This window comes from Globicephala melas, chromosome 2 (assembly GCF_963455315.2).
Source record: "Globicephala melas chromosome 2, mGloMel1.2, whole genome shotgun sequence".
Classification (NCBI taxonomy): Eukaryota; Metazoa; Chordata; class Mammalia; order Artiodactyla; family Delphinidae; genus Globicephala; species Globicephala melas.
The window spans coordinates 33,316,151-33,329,752 of NC_083315.2; the positions used below are offsets into that span (position 1 = coordinate 33,316,151).

At 48.1% G+C, this 13,602-nt stretch overlaps 1 protein-coding gene, 1 long non-coding RNA gene and 1 other non-coding gene across 8 annotated transcripts in view; 2 read left to right on the forward strand and 1 right to left on the reverse strand.

Moving 5' to 3' along the window:
- Positions 1-874: 874 nt before the first annotated feature.
- On the reverse strand, positions 875-12,319 carry LOC115864597 (uncharacterized). The gene is made up of 3 exons (XR_009562849.1): positions 11,000-12,319; positions 7,458-7,621; positions 875-1,779 (listed from the first exon to the last, which is right to left on the reverse strand). It is a non-coding gene; the product is annotated as an uncharacterized lncRNA (long non-coding RNA).
- TRNAA-UGC (transfer RNA alanine (anticodon UGC)) lies at positions 4,144-4,216 on the forward strand. The gene has a single exon. It is a non-coding gene; the product is annotated as a tRNA-Ala (tRNA).
- Positions 10,542-13,602, forward strand: part of CEMIP (cell migration inducing hyaluronidase 1) — a 163,688-nt gene continuing 160,627 nt past the window's right edge. For 2 of the 6 annotated variants that reach the window (XM_030878471.2, XM_060293761.1), the window contains exons 1-2: positions 10,917-11,911; positions 13,218-13,432. The gene's annotated coding sequence lies outside the window, so the exon portion shown is untranslated. Of the gene's footprint in view, positions 10,893-10,915; positions 11,912-13,217; positions 13,433-13,602 lie in introns of those variants that run through there. The other 4 variants (XM_060293760.1, XM_060293762.1, XM_060293763.1 and 1 more) reach the window with 4 other exon arrangements.

Consider the following 13,602-nt stretch of genomic DNA (forward strand, 5'->3'; position numbering starts at 1 on the left):
ACGCAATGGCCCTACGTGACTGTCACAGTAGAAACGCAGGGGCGTGACAAACTTTCCTTCTGAGGACAGTGTGTGTCCTGCCTGCAACATGGTTTATCTTCAACGAACCACAACAATCTGATATCACCCAGCACTTACACTGATACAAAGATGGACAGTTTTCCTTGGTGATATGAAGGAGAATTTCTAAAGGCAGCCAGCCTCTCTCTTTCTTTCTTCTTCTTCCTCTCTCTCTTCCTCTCCCAACTGTCTTGTAAACTTCCTTGCCTCCTGTATTTTCAATTTACATCACTTTACTAACATGGCTCATACCTTGACCAGAAATTCATGTGTTAAACCACGATCTGCCACAAACATAGAATCACAAACCTGGGAGGATCCTTGGGAAGTACCTGGTCTAGGATTCCCCAGGACGGGATGGGTCACACATTCTGAGGCGGAAGTTGGGAAAGGAAGAGGAGGGGAAGGACAGGACAGAATTACTACAATATGTCCTGGAATTCATATTTTCTAGTCATTAACTTTAGAAGGAGTATTATCTTTCTCCTATGTCTTTACCATTATTTTTCAGATGTATATAGATGTGGCTGTGATTAATAACCATTTTACAAAATCATTTACAGAATTCTTAGACTCATCAGTAACTTATTGTGTTAAATATATATATATATATTTCTTTCTTTTTTTTTTTCTGGCCATGCTGCACAACTTGCGGGATCTTACTTCCCCGACCAGAGATTGAACCCAGGACCCCAGCATTGGAAGCACGGAGCCCTAACCACTGGATCATCAGGGAATTCCTTAAATATTTTTTCTTTCTTTTTTTTTTTTAAATTTTATTTATTTATTTATTTTTGGCTGTTGGGTCTTCGTTTCTGTGCGAGGGCTTTCGCTAGTTGCGGCGAGCAGCGGCCACTCTTCATCGTGGTGCGCGGGCCTCTCACTGTCGTGGCCTCTCTTGTTGCGGAGCACAGGCTCCAGACGCACAGGCTCAGTAGTTGTGGCTCACGGGCCTAGTTGCTCCGCGGCATGTGGGATCTTCCCAGACGGGGGCTCGAACTCGTGTCCCCTGCATTGGCAGGCAGATTCTCAACCACTGCGCCACCAGGGAAGCCCCTAAATATTTTCTTAACAGCAAATAATTAACTACAACTCCGATGATACTGGACCAGTGGTTCTCAAAGTGTGGTCCCTGGACCAGAGCATCAGCATCACCTGGGAACTCATTAGAAGTGCAGATTCTTGGCTCCCATCCCAGACCTACCTAATCAGACACTCTGCAGGAGAGGGGCCCAACGGTCTGCTCTAACAAGCCCTCTGGGTGATCGGATTTGATTCATGGTAAAGTTTGAAAATCTCTGAGCTGGATTATTTGACATTTAAATAAAAAAGGGATCCTACCGAGAACAGTTCCTATCCTCCCGTTCAAGAAAAGACTCACTGTTCTTTGGCCACTGGAACAAGTAACCAGGAGTCCCGAGGACAGCTTCCTCTGGTCAGTACACATGCTTCTGAGGGCCAATCAGCAACAGCCTTGCTCCGGTGGCCAAGCTGCCTTCGCTAAAGGTCACTTAATGCCTGAATACTCCCGCTGTGAAGAGTCGTCTAATCCCCAGCCCCACACTTCCCAAATACTCCACAGGAGATCCGCAGTCTGCCGTGTTCACTGCCTTGCAAATGATGAATCCAGCTTTTTGCTTCAGATATAGAGCAGAGGCCTCTTCCTTCAGCACCCCATGCAGAAAATTGGATTTAGTCCGAGATGACAGCCGCTGACACCTACGGGGGAAGAGGGCATCGTAAATGCCTAAAGTGGGCCAGGTGTGAGGCAGTACTGAGTAAAGAAGGGGTGACATGGAAAGGCAGTCACATTTTTATGACACGTACACCAAAACCACCCCTTCTTTTTTTTTTTTTTTTTTTTTTTTGCGGTACGCGGGCCTCTCACTGTTGTGGCCTCTCCCGTTGCGGAGCACAGGCTCCGGACGTGCAGGCTCAGTGGCCATGGCTCACGGGCGCAGCCGCTCCGCGGCATGTGGGATCTTCCCGGACCGGGGCGCGAACCCGTGTCCCCCGCATCGGCAGGCCACCAGGGAAGCCCCACCCCCTTCTTTTTTTATACAAGAGGTGATCGAGGTAAAGGGAGATGCCCAAGAACAATTGATTTAGTGGCAGTTTATTTATTTTTCAAGAAAATGTGTTATTAATGCAAGCTTAAGAGCAATTATATAATATTTTTTTAAATTTTTTAAAAAAACTTTTATTGGAGTATAGTTGCTTTACAATGTTGTGTTAGTTTCTTCTGTACAGCAATGTGAATCAGCCATACGTACATCTGTATCCCCTCTTTTTTGGATTTCCTTCCCATTTAGGTCATCACAGAGCACTGAGTAGAGTTCCCTGTGCTACATAGTAAGTTCTCATTAGTTTTCTACTTTATACATTAGTGGCAGTTCAAATACAGTTCAAATACATTCCCACACCGCTGTACTTTCTATACTTTTGGAAAGAACATTTCATGGCATTACAAAAAAATGTCAAATGTGTTTATTATGTTGCCACTGAAACCATGAGGCATCCAGGTTCTGGCTAAGGGTATTAGCAATAAAAACAAAACAAAACCCTTCCTATTGGCTGTCTAGGAATTTCATGGAGTATTTAAATACCATTTCGCTCATATGTATTTATTATTTCCCATGCCAGGAGTTTCTCTTTGAGAGTACAGTATAAATCTCAGTGGAGAAATGTTATTTATCCATTAATGCATCTATTGAGCATCTACTGAGTCTCTCATTGTGCTAGGCTGGGGACAGAGAGATGGGTAAGATGCATCTCTGTGCCACACAGCTCACAGCCGGAGGTGGGGAGGAGGAGGAAGAGAGGGGCGCAAACACACACAGTGCCGTAAACACACACAGTGCCGTAAACACACACAGTGCCGTAAACACACACAGTGCCGTGATTTTACAACAGAATTCTCTACAAGCTTCCATGAGAACTCAGGATAGGGGAGAGAAGAAAAAGTATCCCAATGGCAGCAACATTTGAGTCTTGTTTTAAAATAAATTATTTCTTTTATTTATTTTTGGCTGCACTGGATCTTCGTTGCTGCGCGCGGGCTTTCTCTAGTTGCGCCGAGCGTGCGGGCTTCTCATTGCGGTGGCTTCTCTTGTTGCGGAGCACGGGCTCTAGGTGCGCGGGCTCCACCAGTTGCTGCACGCGGGCTCAGTCGTTGTGGCTCATGGGGTCTAGAGCGCAGGCTCAGTAGTTGTGGAGCACGGGCTTAGCTGCTACACGGCATGTGGCATCTTCCCGGACCAGGGCTCTGACCCGTGTCCCCTGCATTGGCAGGAGGATTCTTAACCACTTCATCACAAGGAAGGTCCCATAAACGACTATATTTCTGATCCACTGGCATTTACACTCCAGCGGTATTGGGACAATAGGTAATAAACAACGAATAAAAGAAAAAAAATAAAAGGAAGATAAATCAGGGTAAGGGGATGGGCTAGAGAGTGATGGTGATGGAGACTATAGGAAAGATGGGAAAGACCTTTCTGAGTGTGTGAGTTTTGAGCAGAGACCTGAATAAAGTCAGGGATGGGGTCATGCAGATAGTTGAAGAGGCATCATTTCAGACAGAAGAAACAGCAAGTATCAACAAAATATATTTAATGCGTTGAGGAAGCAGCAAGACACCGAAGGGGTCTAGAGTCAAGCAAGCAAGATGCCTAGTGACTGTGGTTGCAGTGGCAGCAGGTGGGCCCTTGCCCATCACGTCTCCAGATTTTGTTCCGAGTGAGAAGTAAATTGGAGGGTTTTGAGTAGAGAAGGATCATGTTTTGACATCCGTGTTGGAAGGAAAACCCTAGTCATAATTCCTTTGTAATGCTTCTTTTTTTTTTTTAGATTGTGATAAAATTTACCATCTTAACCACTTTAAAGTGCACAGTTTAGTAGTGTTCAGAGTGTATTCACACCGTTGTGCAACCAATACCCAGAACTTTTTCATCTTGCAAAAAGGAAACTCTACCTCTGTTCAACGACGGCTCCCTGTCCCCCCTGCCCCTAGCAACCACCATTCTACTTTCTACGCTATGAATTTGACTACGTACTTCATTAAAGAGGAGGCGTATAGGGACTTCCCTGGCGGTCCAGTGGTTAGGACTCTGTGCTTGCACTGCAGGGGGCCTGGGTTCGATCCCTGGTCAGGGAACTAAGATCCTGCAAGCTGTGCGGTATGGCCCCCCCTCCCCCCGCCCAAAAAGGAGGCATATAGTATTTGTCTTTTTGTGACTGGCTTATTTCTTTTAGCATAATGTCCTCAAGTTTCATCCAAGTCAGGATCTCGTCTCTTTTTTAAGGCTGAATAATATTCTATTGTATGGATATACCACGTTTTGTTTATCTCCTCATCAGTTGATGGACGCTTGGGACCTTCTGGCTATTGTGAGTAATGCTGCAATCAATATGAGTGTACAAATATCTCTTCAGTACCCTGCTTTTTGTTTATCTCCTCATCAGTTGATGGACGCTTGGGACCTTCTGGCTATTGTGAATAATGCTGCAATCAATATGAGTGTACAAATATCTCTTCAGTACCCTGCTTTCAATTCCTTTGGCTATAGACCCAGAAGTGGGATTGCTGGATCAGATCGTAGTTCTATTTTTAATTTTTTCACAAATGCCATATTGTTTTCCATGGTGCTTACATCATTTTACAGTCTCACCAATAGTGTACAATCTCTCCACAGCCTCGCTGACACTTGTGATTTTCTAATTTTGTTTTGTTGTGTTTATAGTGGCTATCCTAATGGATGTGAAGGAATATTTCATTGAGGTTTTGATTTGTATTTCTCTAATGATTAGTGATGTTGAGCATCTCTGCATGTGCTTGTTGGCCAGTTGTGTATCTTTGGAGAAACGAGCAATGCTTCTGTGACCTGCCAGGACACTGTCTAATATCAAGGCAGTTTAGAGCCCTCACTGCAGCAATTCTTCAGTAACATCTACTAAGCTCACAAATGCTTGGTGTGATTGGCCCATGATATATTCTCTTCCGGAGCAGGCAACTTCCAAAGGAAGAACTAGAAATGCTCACATCAAAGTGTTTAACTAGAAGCAATGAAAACTAAAAGTACAATGAAATACACTATTTTTCTACTACTTTGGCAATGGGTTAAAAAAAAAAAAAGAATACCAGGTATTAAAGAGGATTCAGGGAAAGAGGCCCACTCACGTGTGGATTGTTGGAATGGAGACTGGTCTAACTTTTCTAGAGGGTAAGTTGGCTTTAAGTTGATGCAGGAACTTCCCTGGTGGCCCAGTGGTTAAGAATCTGCCTGCCAATGCAGGGGACACAGGTTCAAGCCCTGGTCCGGGAAGATCCCAAATGCTGCAGAGAAACTAAGCCGGCGAGCCACAACTACTGAGCCCACATGCTGTAACTACTGAAGTCCGTGCGCCTAGAGCCCGTGCTCCGCAACATGAGAAGCCGCCGCAATGAGAAGCCTGTGTGCCACAACAAAGAGTAGCCCCTGCTCGCCACAACTAGAGAAAGCCCACGTGCAGCAACGAAGACCGAACGCAGCCAAAAATAAAACAAATAAGCTGATGCAAACTTAAATTTATCCAGAAGAAATAACGAGAGAGAAGTGCAAAGGTGTTCAAAATCATAGCCTTATTTAGAATACTGAAACCAGTATTAGGGGATTGATTATATAAATTATGTCCATATTAGGAAACAGTATACCATTTAAAGATAATGTTGAAGGAGATTTAAGACTTGGGGAAATGTTTATGGTATATTATTAAGTGAAAAAAGGCTTATTATATATGGCATAATTTTTTTGCCATTTAAAAATTTATTCACTTTTTTCCTAGGTAGCACATTTACTTGGTTCAAAAATGAAAAAGCACAAAAACATACACAAGGAAAAGTCTATTTCTTATTCCTGTCTGTTCCATCATCCTACAGCCCCACCAAAACCATCACCAGCAACAGACAGGAAATCATGTTATTGGTTTCTTGTATAGCATTCTAGATGATTTCTTATGCATCTCTAAGTAAATGCAAATATATATCCTTTTTCCTTTCCCCTTTTGGACAAACGGCAGCTTCGTATATACATTGATTTACACTTTGATTTTTCATTTTAATACATAAAACTGATCTTTATTCTTTAAAAAAAAATAGCTGCATAGTATTCTATTATGTGAAGGTAACATACGTTAGTTAGCCCTACCGATAGGCATTTAGGCTTTTCTAATTTTTTGTGGTTACAAATAGGGCTGCAATGAATAACCCTGCACATGTCATTTCACACATGGTGCAACACTATCTATAGGATAAATTCCTATAAGTGGAACCGCTGAGTCAAATATTATGTACATTCTCAAAAGTCTTCGCAGACTGCCCTCAGAGGTTGTACCAAATGGAAATTTCACCAGCGAGGTATGAGGCAAGGCTCTGTTCTCCAACCTCACGCCATCCCCTAACAAAGGTGGTATCAGCAAATGTTTGGATTTTTGCCAATCTGATAGGGGTTTCAGTGTAGCATTAGTTTGCATTTCTTTGTTTATGGGCAAAGTTGAGCCTCTTTTCAAATGTTTATGAACGATTTGGGTCTCTTTTTCCATGAACTGCATGTATGAATATATCATTTTAATTAAAAATCCTCATCTGGGGAATTCCCTGGTGGTCTAATAGTTAGGACTGGGCTCTTCCACTGCTCTGGCCCGGGTTCAATCCCTGGTCGGGGAATTAAGATCCTGCGAGCCACGCGGCACAGCCAAAAAAAAATGCTCTATCTGTGTATTCATTTATTTATCATGTAAACGCTTCCTACACACCAACTCTCTGTTGGACATTATAGGCGCTACTGTAGGTAAAGGGGTGAACTTGGGAGACTCTAACCCCTGCTCTCCCAAAGTGTGCGAGCTGGTGGAAGAGAAGGATTTCGAGCTAAACATTGAACTACTTATGGAATACTCACATACATGTGCATATCTGTGCATCTGTATATGTAATTTATACATGGAAAAATACTTGGTTATACACTATGAGTTAACAGAGATGATCTTGAGTAGAAGTGATATGTTTCCTTTGTGATTTTCTATATTTTCTGAGCTTTTTGTAATGTACATGCATTATGTTTGCAGTTAGTTGATTTCTCCTTTGTTCATTTTCTGAATTTTCGAAGTTTTTTTTTGTTTTTGCAAAGAACACGTATGATTTTTGCATTTAGGAAAAAGGACAAAGTGATATGAAAACATCATGTACAGGCACACAGGTTTACATGTATTTTAGACAGAAGAAACACAGGAAAGAATGTTCTTTCTGTATGGTAATGAGGACACTGCAGAGAAAGATGTAGAAATCTATTTTCAGAGCTCCTAAGTGGCTGGCCAGTGTTCTAGGACTTCCTGTCCCAAGTTCCATGCAGACCTCCACTCACCAGAAAAACTGAGGACTTGTCTCTCCTCAGCTGGGCAACCTCATCGGCATCCAACAAAACAGGAACTGAGCAGTTACGAGTCTTGGAAATCTGGCCCCAGGGCCCATGGCTGGGAATTTCCCTTTTCGGATGCCAGCTTCAGGCTTGGTGTCCAAGGGCGACCCCTGTTGGTGGAATTGAAGTATGCCCATTATTTGCGAGCTGCTATTAGGATTGGCATCCCCGAGGTTTTATTTTTTTGCGGGGTCTGCTGGAAGCCTTAAAGCCAACGGCCACTCGCTCCTTACCCCGGCTGCTTCCCAACTTTCCATTACCCCTCCTTGCCCCAGGTTTGCCTGCTGTTTGCCTGGGAAAACCACGTCTGGGGCTTGAAGGACGAAGCCACAGTTGTGGCCAGCTTTTAAACATCACGCAGGCAGGCTGCTATAGGGGCAGGGGGCTGGCTTTGCCGGCCAGAGGGTAGAGTGCGGTGACCCTTGCTCTAAGTGACAGACTTGGATCCTGCCAGCCGACTGAAAACACCAGACTTGAGCAGCTTACGGGAGCAGCGAGCAGGTAGGCCATTCTACTACAAGAATGTGGTTGAGGGGGGCAGCAGCTCACCTGAGGAAGACAGGCTATTTCCTCTTTATCTAGAGATTCTGCCCAAAACCAGAAAACCCCATGCGGCCTTTCTTGACCAGCTCCGGTGTCTGCATGTATAAGAGTAAGACCTCGGCATGAGGAAAGTATGGGTAGTAATTATGCCAGGCTCACGTTGCCAACATTCATCCAAAAAAAGAACTACCCACATACCCCGTCCATCACCGAGTGCTGAGTGGAAGTGCTGAATGGAGCTCTGCCTGAAGAATCTGTTTTTAGACAAGCAGAGCCTGTTTGTAATTCATCAGCATCGCTCATTTTCCCCGGGGCACTGGTCTGTGATAAAGAAAGCTGGACACCAAGGAACGTGCTGGGCATTTCTGTGCTTTGAGAAAACATGACTAAGCACTTCTCAGAGCCCGTCAGCAGACAAGAATCCTTCTTTACTATTTCATCTCTCAGACGCCTGTGGTGCAGGCTTCTCTCCAGAGACCTCATTTCCTGCAGGCCCCAAATCTACTCTCTCCTGATGGGAGAGAGGAGAATCCCACCTACTCCTCTCATTGCTCTAAGCAAGGCTAATTCAAGGCTGACCCTTCTCCACCTGTACCGAAAGCTCAGCATCCTCCACATGCTTGTGGGTCCTGGAATCTGGGGGGTTCTCTTAAGAAAGAAATCAGGAATTAGGGTACAGCGTGGGGCACTTGGGTGGGTTCCTTCTAAATTTGCTGGAAAGGAAAGGCTGGGGAGGGAAACCTACCATAGGACCCAGCTCATTACCTCCCAAGAAGTCAAGAAAGAGAATCCCGGTAATAGACCTAGTGACAGTCAAGGTCAGCTTCCTGAGAAAGGCCCGGAGAGAGAATGCATTGCTTCCCTAGCTTAGCCAGGTAAGCAAGGCTTCTGTCCCAATGCAGAAAACATGGACACAGACTCCAGCAGCTTCTGTCTGACTATGGCCCCAACGCCCAGACATGGATTCACGAAGCGGCGTGAGCTGCCTAGAATGACGACTGTCCCTGCCGGGTTGGTTCTCACATGGCACTGGCTGGAAGGGAGAAAGGAATATATCTCCTAGGAGGGCTCCATCTAAACAGGTGAGGGACTGAGTTTTAAGCTCGAAAAAAATGGGAGGGAATACAACAAACAGAGAAGGAGAGTAGAGGACTCCAAGTCACAGAGTGAGTCAGTGGCGGAGTTGAGAGGAGACTCCACGTGCCCCAGGGACCTGCTATGGGCTCGTTCCACTAGTACTGCTTCCCCGGGCAGGGGAATATGTAGAACAGTCATGCCTTCTTGCTCTGACCCTTGAGGACCTCAGTCTGTCCAGTTAGAGAGGTACAGAGCCCTCTCCCACGTACGGGAAGGATTCTAACTTACTGAAGACCTGCCGTGTGCTAGGTACCTGTACTATTGTGACCTCACTTAAATCCTACCAGTCAGTAAGGAAGCATCAGAGAACGCATTTTCCTGATAAGGAAACTGATGTCCAGGGAGGTTAAGACCCACGTGGGCAGTCACATACCTGGCGTGTCTGACTCTGGTTTCAACCCAAGGCCCCACGCCTTTTCCTCTCGGAGGGAATGTAGGTCCTAGACCAGGATCTCTTTCTACAGCCACTGTCTCCTTACCAAATGCAAGCTCGTGTACCCCACGCACAGTGAGCCCAAACCAACCGAAATGTGGGAATTTGGAGCAGAGAAATGTTTATTGCAGGGCTATGTAAGGAGACAGGTGGCTTGTGCCCCCCCAAACCCAGAACTCCCCAAAGGGTTTCAGCAAAGCATTTTTAAAGGCAAGGTGAGGGAGGGGCGTGGTTGGTTATTGCAAACTTCTTGGTGTAGGAATCCTTTGCTCCTGCAGCTGTCCACCTAGGTCAGGTCACGATGATCCTGTAAATCTCCAACGACTGTTATTCTCTGTTCTGCAACTTTGTATCTCTTTATGCATGAAAAAGTGTCATACTCTTAAAGGTCAGAGGTTTATCACGGGCTATCCTGTATATTTCAGGCTACAGGCAACAATGTTAACTCGAAGCAAAAGCAATAGAATACACAGGTTAAAGTAAAAGAAACAGATCTAATATTGGGTCAGATTTGTTCTTCCCTATTACACCCCAAGTTAAAAAAAGATTCTCAGGCTTAATAACCCTGAACCTTATCTCCCCCGCGATTCTGCTCCAGACGCGGGACTTCCTCCTCCATAGCCTCTCCTACCCCTGGACGCGAGTGGGGTTTTAACCCTGCGCACCCGCCACTCTAAGCCCTCTGAGTCCGGAGAACAGGCTCTGGGCGGCCCACTGCGGCTGCTCCATCCGAGTCCTGGGCTCCAGCGCCCTCACCCGGCTGCTGCCGCTGGACTTCGCGCGCCCGGGTTCCGCAGGCTCGGGTCTGCGTCTCCCAGAGCGGCCACCAGAGCCCGCCCGGGTCCGGCCGGGGCGCGGGGCCCCCGCCCCACTTGGGCAGGGAGGGAGCTTCAGCGGGGGGCGGGTCGGTGGCGCGCGGGCGTCAGGGGCCCCGGGGAGGAGTCAGCCCGGCGCGGCCAGCTGAAGCGGCAGCTCGCTATAAAAGCCGCCGCTCTGGCCGGCGGCTGGGGAGCGCGGGCGAGCGCAGCGCGTTGCAACTCGGCTGAGCCTGGCGAGCGCAAGCGGCGCGGCGGGCGTCGGCGGCGGGGCGCTCGGGGCCGGAGGAGCTGAGCGTGGTCAGGGGCTGAGCCCCGCTTTCCCAGACGAACTACCACTCCGCTTGCCTACGTCCCGGGAGATCGCAGGGCCCGTCAGTGTGCCCCCGACCGCTCCGGCCGCTGCGCTTCTGGCCCGCGAGGCGTGCCGCTGTCTTGGCTACCGACCGGGAGGTAAGAGGGCCGGGCTCGGCGCGCCAGGGCTGCGCGTACTGCCCAGCCTCAGAGGGGAGGGCAGACTGGGGGTTCAGCGCCTCCACCAGTGATAGGGAAAACGTTACCCGTCATTGGCTTCTGTTTGTCCACTCAGTGCTGTGCGGTCCGCCTCTGTCTGTCTGTCCACGTGTCTGTTGAGGGGCACACGTCCTTGTCTCTGTCCGCTGTGGGATTTCTCTGAGGTCGTGTGAGCCTTTGGAAGCAGCAGGTGCCAGGGGCTCCAGTGTCCCCGGAGCGCATCCAGCCGGGGGCAGATACCCGTTTTCCTTAGAGTTCCCCCGTTCTGAATGTCTCGGGGGGGGGCTTGCGCCCCAAACAGTGTCTTGCCGAGGAGGGACTGCTCCGAGGGTCAGGTCGCGGAGTCCAGCCCATAAGGAGCCGTCTCACACTGTGCATGAGTGGGCATGCATCTGGCAACAGGTCTGCGCCCTGCTGCTCGGCCTTCAGCACGGTCTTCCTTCTGGTGTTTCCCTCCGCCTCCCGCTGCCTACACGCTCGCGCACTCCCCGACGGCGCTAGGCACCCAGCATCGCTCTGGCACGCGACGGGTGGAGGCAATTGAATATTAGATGACACGAGGGCCCCTACTGCTGTTTAGGCTGAGAGCCCCAACCTGCCATCGCTGCAAGAGGGTTCGGCGGTCCCTGGCAAGGGTCGTCAGCTCCAAGAAAGGTCATATTAGGTTGGGAAGAAAGTCAGGGACCTGGTGGAGCGCAGGCCAGGGCCGTGGCCAGGTCTCCAGCTCGCCGCTCTGGGAACCAGGGCCAGAGACATTCTGGAATGGACCCGGCCGGACGCATGTGCTCTTGAGAAAGGAGCTCAGTGCGCCGAGGTCCTCCGCCGCAGACTCGCTGACCGCGTTCTCAGAGACGGCCGCCGTTCCCCAAGGGTCCAACACTACTGCCGTCCCCGGCGCGCCGCCAGGAGCCGGATCTGAGGTCCTGAGTCCTGCTTCATGCAGCCAACGCTGCCCACAGGTGAGAACTCCCTTTTTAAACTAACCTTTTGATGTGTGAGCCAGTGCCTGGCTGCAGCCTGGGAGCGAGTCTGTCTCTCCATTCCGGCGGTCTGGAGCGTTATCCCGGGCGCGCCCGGGGGCGGGAGCCGGCGGCTCTGCGTGCCCAGGCGCGGAGCCACCATGGACAGCTCCCAGCCGCTTCCTCCACTCCCGGCCTGTGGCCCTGGGTCTCCCGGGGAAGTCGCGCGGCTTTCCTCCCAGACTCAGAGTAAGGGCACAGGGCAGGAGGAGAGGGACCAGTAGTCTGCGGGAACCCTCGGTGTCCGGTCCCAAGGCGACGTGAGCCACTCAAAAGGAAGATAAAGGGAGCCTGCGTGGTTTGTGATCGGCTGCTAGGTCAGCCTGCAGCTGAGCTCTGTACAGGACCTCCGGGATGGTGAGGCTGGTGGGCTTCTCTGGCTTTTCAGCAGCCCCACGGGGCCCTCCGAGGTGTTATGACTGTGCGACGCCTGAGCGTTCGACTGAGGCAGTGACATAATGCCAGACCTAATTAGGGACCTCCCTCAAACTGCTTTCTGCACATGATATAGGGTCATGTTCCGTTTCATTAAATTATTTAGTAAATATGGTACTGGGAGGCGATATTAGTTTCACAGTTACAGTGACAGAATGGAGAAGAATCAGACAGAACACCTGCATAGAAAATGAGTTTGGATGCATGTGAAAAAAGCAGCTATGCTGTTTTCCGATCCTAATCATTTCCTCCCAGGTCCGTAACACTTTTAAAGAAGCTTCCATTGGTTCCTCTTTAGCCCAGTAGAGGGTTTTTCGAGTTGGTTGCTTGGAAACAGGGTGGAGAGAACCTGTAGGGGTTAATCTGAGTAAATTAAACGTCTCCCTCCTCTGATAAGAAATGACGTTGGTTGAGGCTCTTCATTTTGTCATTTTCACCTACACAGAAGATGTATCTTCCTTCATTTTAAAACTGCAAGAAATTCAGAAGATCTGCTTCTGTTTGTGACTGGCGAAGGCCCACGGAGAGTAAAAACAATTAAGCATCTTTATTTATTTTTGGAGCAGCATGTGTGACTTCTTGAAAGTCACTTAAGTTCTGTGTCTGTTTCCCTATCTGTAAACTGGGGACAACACAATCTACCTTGCAGAGTTGCTGATGAGAATTAAGTAGCACCGTGTAAAGCACGTATACTGGTGCTGAGCACAGAGAAATCTCTTAAAATGGTAGCGATTATAGGGATATTTTAAAGACGGTTGTGCACTGCTTTTGACTTACGTTCACCAGCCCTCTGTTCTCTTTCCTAACCTAGTCATTGTTTGATGGGGACTCCAGCTCCACTTCATATTCATGTTTGAGAACTTGTTGATGGACTTGATGAAAGTGCTGAAGTTGATCACAATGCAAACAAACAAAACCAAACCCAAACAAACAAAACTTGTTCGCCAAAGAGAAATGGAAGAATTTTTGCATGAAACAAATCAGTTGCCTGTTTTTCCCACCTGTATCACCTGGAGAAAAGATAAAGTAAGTAATTTTCAAAATCTTATCACAGCCCTCTGGTTGAAATGATCGATTCTTCCTGATTCTTCTCTCAAAAGAATGCAGGATCTTCCGAGGGGCCTTTTTGTCCTCTTGAAGGTGAAGTTCCCTCGGGTACTGATGGAGATTGGCGTCCACAGCCCCATTTCTGGATT